This window comes from Hylobates moloch, unplaced genomic scaffold (assembly GCF_009828535.3).
Source record: "Hylobates moloch isolate HMO894 unplaced genomic scaffold, HMol_V3 SCAFFOLD_8, whole genome shotgun sequence".
NCBI classification, from domain to species: domain Eukaryota; kingdom Metazoa; phylum Chordata; class Mammalia; order Primates; family Hylobatidae; genus Hylobates; species Hylobates moloch.
In genome coordinates, this window is record NW_026652283.1 from 67,962,136 (window position 1) to 67,969,910 (window position 7,775).

General features: G+C 43.0%; 1 pseudogene; it reads right to left on the reverse strand.

Moving 5' to 3' along the window:
* On the reverse strand, positions 1 to 1,907 carry LOC116473298 (carbonic anhydrase 14-like; annotated as a pseudogene).
* Positions 1,908 to 7,775: the final 5,868 nt, after the last annotated feature.

Consider the following 7,775-nt stretch of genomic DNA (forward strand, 5'->3'; position numbering starts at 1 on the left):
TTATGCCTCAGTGGTGGCTCATGCTGAGGTGATGACCACGCTCTTCTGATTTTCCAGCCTCTTCTTCTGAAGCCTTCTAGCCATGAAGAAAATGGCCAGCAGAAGTCAGAGAGAGCCAACCAAGATTCCTACACCGAGGCTCAGCATTTCACCTGCAGGATACAAGGATCCCATCTGGATGAAAAAAGCAAAGGTCATTGTTGGTTGAGAGGCTGAGGGGCTCAGTAGTTCTGTACCAGGACTGGAGGGCCCCTCTTCTGTGGATAACAATGTCTCCTGAAGCTTTTCCAGCTGTTCCATTGAAATCTGGGCCCTTGCACTGAAAACTGTCCAGGGCACCCTCTACTAGCAAGGGGAAGTTGTGAGCAAGCTAGTGTAAAGGAAGAACTGCCCTAGCTGTCGGGGGAGCAGCTCTCTCACTGAGGTCTTCTGATCTTTATGCTTGATTTCATGCAAGTGATCCAGAATGTGTTCATAAGCTATGTTCTCTCTCTTTTTTTTTAGTCTCGCTCTGTTGCCCAGGCTGGAGTACAGTGGTGCAATCTCAGCTCACTGCAACCTCCGCCTCCCGGGTTCAAGCGATTCTCGTCCTACCTCAGCCTTTCGGGTAAGCTGGGATTACAGGCGCCCACTACCAGTCCGGCTAAGTTTTGTATTTTTAATAGAGATAGGGTTTCACCATATTGGCCAGGCTGGCATAAGCTATATTCTTAGTCTCACTCACCTCAATTAGGATGCCCAGGACAGTCAGGCCCTGAGGCCTCTGAGTGGCCTCACTCAAGCTATCACAGGAATCAGAGTCGTAATGTATGATGTGGAGCTCGGCAACTGTGGCTTCACTGTTGATCTGGTGTTCTGAGCCCCCTGGGGATCATCCTGACCCCAGTGCAGGTGTAGCTGGGTAGCTACATATTTTCTGGAAAGTCCACCTAGATACAGGGTAGAGGGCAGAGACAGTTGCACTGTGTAGCTATTCTTGTGCAGGTCTAAAGACTCAGTGCCAGGCCGGTCATATCCATGGGGCTGTAGAGCAGTCATCTAAGGGTCCATTGTCACACTGTCTGTCTGGATATCGAAGGGGGACTGTGTATTGTTTCCACACTCAGGGTAAAAGGCTGGCCGCAGTGGTCCTGACTATGTGGGCACTCATATGTCCAGTGTTGACCCTCGTCTGCAGCCAGGATCCAAATCGCCTCTAGCAGGAGGATGAAGAACAACATGGTATCCCAGGAAGGGGCACGGGGGACTGGGAGTTTGGAGACTAGATGACTAGGGCAGGCAGAGAGAGAGAGATGGGGAGAGAGGCAGAGAGAGAGGTGAGTTCCTGGTGTTGAGTGTCTTTATCCCTTTTTTTGTTGCTGTCTCTGTGTCTCTGTGGGTTTCCAAGGGATTTGATTTTCAGTAGGGTACCGTGGCTTTCTGGGTCCCCAGAACAAATCTCTTGCTGCTTCTCTCAGCCCTCTCTCTTCATCTCCCTCTGCAGTCTCCATTCCACTTGATGACCCAGTTATTTCTTATTCCTCTTGGATTTCCAAGTTCTCCCTCTTCCTGGCTCCCTTTTGCTTCCAGAAACTGTATTGCACCTTTCTTTCACTATCCTTTTGGAAAATATAGTTGTACGTTCAATGTATGCATTGCACCTCTGGTTCATTCCATAACTTATTATAGCCTGGCTTCTTCTCACCCTTCAACTGAAATTGCTCTATTTAAAGATACTAAAGATCCCTTACTGGCTAACTTTAATGATCTCTTCCCCATTTTACCCAATCTGATTCTTAAACAGCATTTCCTACAGAGTTTAATAAGTCACCTGAAAAAACAATGCTGAGCTCAAATAAGATTGAGAAACATCAGGTTGTATAGCATTGAGCAGATTTCTTTACTGCAGCAATTATTTAAGTTCAAAATATGCTAATAATCATTGTGATTTCCAAAATGGGGATATGTTAAGTACAGTTTTCCAAACTTATTTATCAACAGAATCCTTTTTATATGGAGCATCTTGCAAAATTAGTGTTCTGAGAGTCATAACATGGGAAACAATGCTTAATTGTTTTGAATGTGGTCCAAGGACGCTTGCATCAGAATCATTTTGGATGCTGATTATTGATATAAAAAATCATCACCACGTCTTGCTATGTCAGAAGCTCTTCTACCAGAAGCTGAAAGAGAACAGCCTTTCAAGGAACATGGAGAAGTTAACATGTGAGGAGGTCAGAACAAGAACACAGAGGGTGCCTTGGTCCCTAATACTTTGGGGGCCACCATATTATCCCTGGACTGCTTAGCATGGACCGTTATATAACAGAGAAATACATTTATTTCCTGTATATGTCATTGCTACTTTTGCCTTCGATAATGCAGCTGATCTGAAAACTAATTAATTCAGAGATAAAAAGAGAATGTACGTTCTGACTAATCATGGTGAGTAGTCTCTGTTCTGTTCTTTATAATAAAGCATGGATTTCTCTGTTGTGATTTCTTCCTATTTAAGGTAAAAAGATAAGGTCTTCTTTTTTATTTTTTTAAATTTCAATATCTTTTGACGTACAAGTGGTTTTTGGTTACATGGATGAGGTCTATAGCGGTGAATTCTGAGATTTTAGTGTACCCATTACCCAAGCAGTGTACACTGTACCCAATATGTAGTCTTTTATCCCTCACCCCTCTCCCAACCTTCCCTCTGGGTCCCCAAAGTCCATTATATCACTCTGTGTATCTTTGCATCCTCATAGCTTAGCTGAATCAAGATATATTTTAAAGGTAAAAATGTTAACACTTGATAATGGATTGGATATGCGGCATTTAGAGATTGGATAGGTTGGAATTTTTTAAACGTTCTGAATTGTTATTTATGTTAGAAATTTTTCAAAGCACTTTCATTAAACTTCTGATTTCTCTACTGTGTTTTTCTGCGACTCAAGGTAAAGAAAAAATAAGGAAACTGGCTACATAATACAACAGCTACTTATTAAGTTCTTACCATGTGCCTGTGTGTTCAGGTTTGTATACTCCTAACATCTAATTCAGTGCCTGGTGCAGAATGGGTTCTCAAAAAACATTGGCAAGGCAGATGAAAAACTGCCTACAAATTAGATTTCTCAATAGCAATTATAAACTAGAAGATAATGGAATATTACATTCAAAATTCTAAAAGAATGTTGTTTTCAACTTGAATACTATACTTATCTATGCACATCTAGATCATCAATCATATGTGAGAGAATGAATATTTTTCATTTGGGTAGTCTCAAATGATTTACCTTCCTTGTGCCCTTTCTCAGGAAGCTACTACTAGAAGATGTCTCTGTTAAAATCAGGGAGTATACCAAGAAAGAGGAAGACATGGAAACAGAGGATATTGGCAGGGCAGAGGCAAAGGGAATGCTTAGGATGACAGCAAAGACAAGTCCCAGGGCAAGAGTAGGGGAGCAGGTGGAGAGAACAAGCAATCCAGAGTAGATGAGGAGGTTGGAAAACTCCAGTACAGGTATCTCCAAGGAAAACAAAACAAAAAGCCACATAAATTATCTCATAGGTTTGGCCATATAGAAATTATATATTGACTTTGTTTTACAGAGCTGTCAGAGGGTGTGGAAGGACTTAGGCAAGTATTCATAAGAAAATTAGAAGCAATTGTGAACTGGAAAAATAAAAAAAATTGTGCAAAAAAGAAAATATAATTAAAATAGACGACTTGGCTTAATGGTGATTAATATTTACAGAGTCACATAATAAAAAAACTCCCTGCATATCATGAATGAAGTAATTACATACCTTTGTCAAAATTTGTTGTACTGTCCCCTTAATATGAGTGCATTTTATTAATTGTAAACTATACCTCAAGACCTCTAGCCAAAAAAAGGCTGCCTGCTCTGTTGGACAAGACTTTTTTTTTTTTTTTTTTGGAGATAGAGTCTCTCACTCTGTCGTGCCCAGGCTGGAGTGCAGCGGCGCGACTTCGGCCCACTGCAAACTCCACCTCCCGCGTTCAAGCGATTCTCCTGCCTCAGCCTCCCAAGTAGCTGGGATTACAGGTGCCCACCACCACGCTCAGCTAATTTATTGTATTTTTAGTAGAGATGGGATTTTACTATATTGGCCAGGCTTGTCTCCAACTCCCAACCTCAGGTGATCCACCCGCTTCAGCTTCCCAGTGTGCTGGGATTACAGGCATGAGCCACTGCACCTGGCTTATTTTTTTTTTTTTTTTTTTTTGAGACGGAGTCTCGCTCTGTCGCCCAGGCTGGAGTGCAGTGGTGCAATCTCGGCTCACTGCAAGCTCTGCCTCCCAGGTTCACGCCATTCTCCTGCCTCAGCCTCTCCGAGTAGCTGGGACTACAGGCGCCCGCCACCACGCCTGGCTAATTTTTTGTATTTTTAGTAGAGATGGGGTTTCACCGTGGTCTCGATTTCCTGACCTCGTGATCCGCCCGCCTCGGCCTCCCAAAGTGCTGGGATTACAAGCGTGAGCCACCGCGCCTGCCACCTATTTTTTTTTTTTTAAGGCTACTTGCAAACTGGTATCAAAAAGTTTAAAAACAATTGTATCTTTAGACCTAGCAATTCCACTTCTAGGATTCTGTCCTAAGAAAACAAGCCATATGGGCAAATTCAGCTTGTAGGGGCGGCAAAACTCCACCTCTGTTCTCTTAGACTCCTGATTGGGCTGGAGAATTAAAATGACATAAAACAGATTAACAGGAGAAAGCATCCGAATCTTTTTGGTGTGTGTGTGCTGTTTCTTTTCTTTTTTCTTTTTTCTTTTTTTTTTTTGGTACAGAGTCTTACTCTGTCACCAGGCTGGAGTGCAGTGGCTCGATCTCAGCTTACTGCAACCTCTGCCTCCTGGGTTCAAGCGATTCTCCTGCCTCAGCCTCCCAAGTAGCTGCAATTACAGGTGCACACCACCAAGCCCGGCTAATTTTTGTATTTTTAGTAGAGACGGGATTTCACCATGTTGATCAGGCTGGTCTTGAACTCCTGACCTCAGGTGATCCACCCGCCTGGGCCTCCCAAAGTTCTGGGATTACAGGCATGAGCCGCCGCGCCGGGCACGAATGTACTTAATGCAGGTTTTAGGTGGCACACAAGAAAAGAAGCAGTTTGAGTCAGTTCCTTATATACTGAATTGGACAAAGAGTGCTAAGTTATGATGAAGCAACTAAATTATGTGGAAGGACTTAAAAGGTAAGAGTTATTTTAACAAGGTCTGTACAGAATTCTCTTGGTCTTGATTTCTTGTCCTTAAAGATAAGGATGTTGCAGGCTGGGCGCAGTGGCTCACGCCTGTAATCCCAGCACTTTGGGAGGCCGAGGCGGGTGAATCACCTGAGGTCCGGAGTTCGAGACCAGCCTGACCCACATGGTGAAATCCCGTCTCTACTAAAAATACAAAATTAGCCGGGTGTGGTGGCGCATGCCTGTAATCCCAGCTACTCCAGAGGCTGAGGCAGAAGAATAGCTTGAACCCGGGAGGCGGAGGTTGCTGTGAGCCGAGATCATGCCATTGCACTCCAGCGTGGGCGACAAGAAGGAAACTCCATCTCAAAAAAAAAAAAAAAAAAAAAAGATAAGGATGTTGCTTCTTTCACATGGGAATTTCATCTTTTGCTTTAAAGGAACAGCACAAGGCCGGGCACAGTAGCTCATGCCTGTAATCCCAGCACTTTGGGAGGCCGATGTGGGCAAATGAGTTGAGCCCAGGTGTTCAAGACCAGCCTAGGCAACATGGCAAGATCCTGTCTCTACAAAAAATACAAAAATTAGCTGGGTGTGATGGCACATGCCTGTAGTCCCAGCTACTTGGGAGGCTGGGGTGGGGGGATCGCTTGAGTCCAGAAGGTTGAGGCTGCAGTGAGCTATGATAGTGCCACTGCACTCCAGCCTGGGCAAAAGAGTAAGACTCTGTCTCAAAAAAAAAAAAAAAAAAAAAAGAAGAAACAGCACAAAGGTTAGAGTGATCTTTTTGCACCTGCTGTTTTTTTTTTTTTTTTTTTTTTTGAGTCAGTGTCTCACTCTATTGCTCAGGCTGGAGTGCAGTGGCACAATCATGGCTCACTGTAGCCTCAACCTCCTGAGCTCAAGTGATACTCTCACCTCAGCATCCCTGCTATTTTCAAATGCCTTTAACTTAAATGGTATGCCAGAATGGCTTGGTTTTTTGTTTGTTTGTTTTTGAGCCAGTGTCTTGCTCTGTCATCCAAGCTGGAGTACAGTGGTGTGATCATGACTCACTGCAGCCTCGACCTCCCAGGCTCAAACCATCCTTCCACCTCAGCCTCCTGAGTAGCTGGGACCATAGTTATGCATATATATATATACTGTATATATCAGTATATACAGGTGATGTCTCACACCTGTAATCTCAACACTTTGGGAGGCTGAAGCAGGAGGATTGCTTAAGCTCAGAAGTTCGAGACCAGCCTGGGCAAGATGGTGAGACCCTGTCTCTAACAAAAAAAAATAAATAAAAAAAATTAGGCATCCTGGTACATACCTGTCTTCCCAGGTACTCAGGAGGCTGAAGCGGGAGGATTGATTGTTCCCAGGAGCTTGAGGCTGCAGTGAGCAGTGATCACACCACTGCCCTCCAGCCTGGATGACAGAGTGAGATCCTTTCCCAGAAAACAAAAATCATATCCTTTTTTTTTAAAAAAAAACCTTCTGAATCTCTCATTTTTATATCTTATACATTTGGAAGAGTTGGAACAATTTCTATATAATGCTACTGTCTTAGATAACAGACAGATTCTAAATTTTTCTGTAAGGTCAATAGCCTTTAGCCTCTAGCTGATTATCAACTCCAAGAACAAATTCCAAAGTCAATGACCCTGAATTTCATTTGAGAAAAACAGGAAGGCACTGCAAACCATGAACATTGTTATTATAATAGCAATTGTATAGTGCTTTCTAATTTTCAGACCACTTTCACATACTGTTTCATATTACCTCAGGTTTATAAATCAAACCTATTTTTGAAAATATGAGTACTATAGCCTAAAAAGCTGTTAAAAATGAAAAAGACTAGATTATCCAAGCAGAGATGCCTAACTAGCATTAGGGGACATCCTCATCAGCGCAGTGATTTCAAAGTCCTGGTTTGTAACACCTGACTCGTGTTCATTCAACAAATATTCATTAAGGACCTAATCCTAGTGTCAGGCTGCCTAGATTAGGAAACCTGTTAGGTCTTCAGTGAGAAAATTATGTTCTGTATATGAAGAATGTGAGGACACTCAGGCTTAAAATAAAATTCAATCTGTATTATTGTTAAGTGAAAGGCCCTGTTAAAATGGGCAGGAACAGGGTTCTGAATAATTTTTTCCTTTCTTTCTGTGTGGATGGTTTTCTGGCTCCCCACTGAAGGAGTTATAAGAGTAGTAAACATATTATTGTTCAGGAAATAAAAATAAGTGTGTGTGTGTGTGTTTGATGTATTAATAGTTCTAGAGGACAGACTAAGAGCTGGTACTCCCTAAAGATCTTTTCTTTCTTTTCTTTCTTTCTTTTTGTTTTGTTTTTGGAGACGGAGTCTCGCTCCGTCACCCAGGCTGGAGGGCAATGTTGCAACCTTGGCTCACTGCAGCCTCTGCCTCCGGGTTCAAGTGATCCTCGTGCTTCAACCCCCCAGTAGCTGGGACTAGAGGTGCACGCCACCACATTTGCACACTTGGCTTTTTAAAAATTTTTTTTTATTTTTAGTAGAGACGAGGATCTCACCATGTTGCCCAGGCTGGTCTGGAACTCCTGAGCTCAGGCAATCCACCCACCTC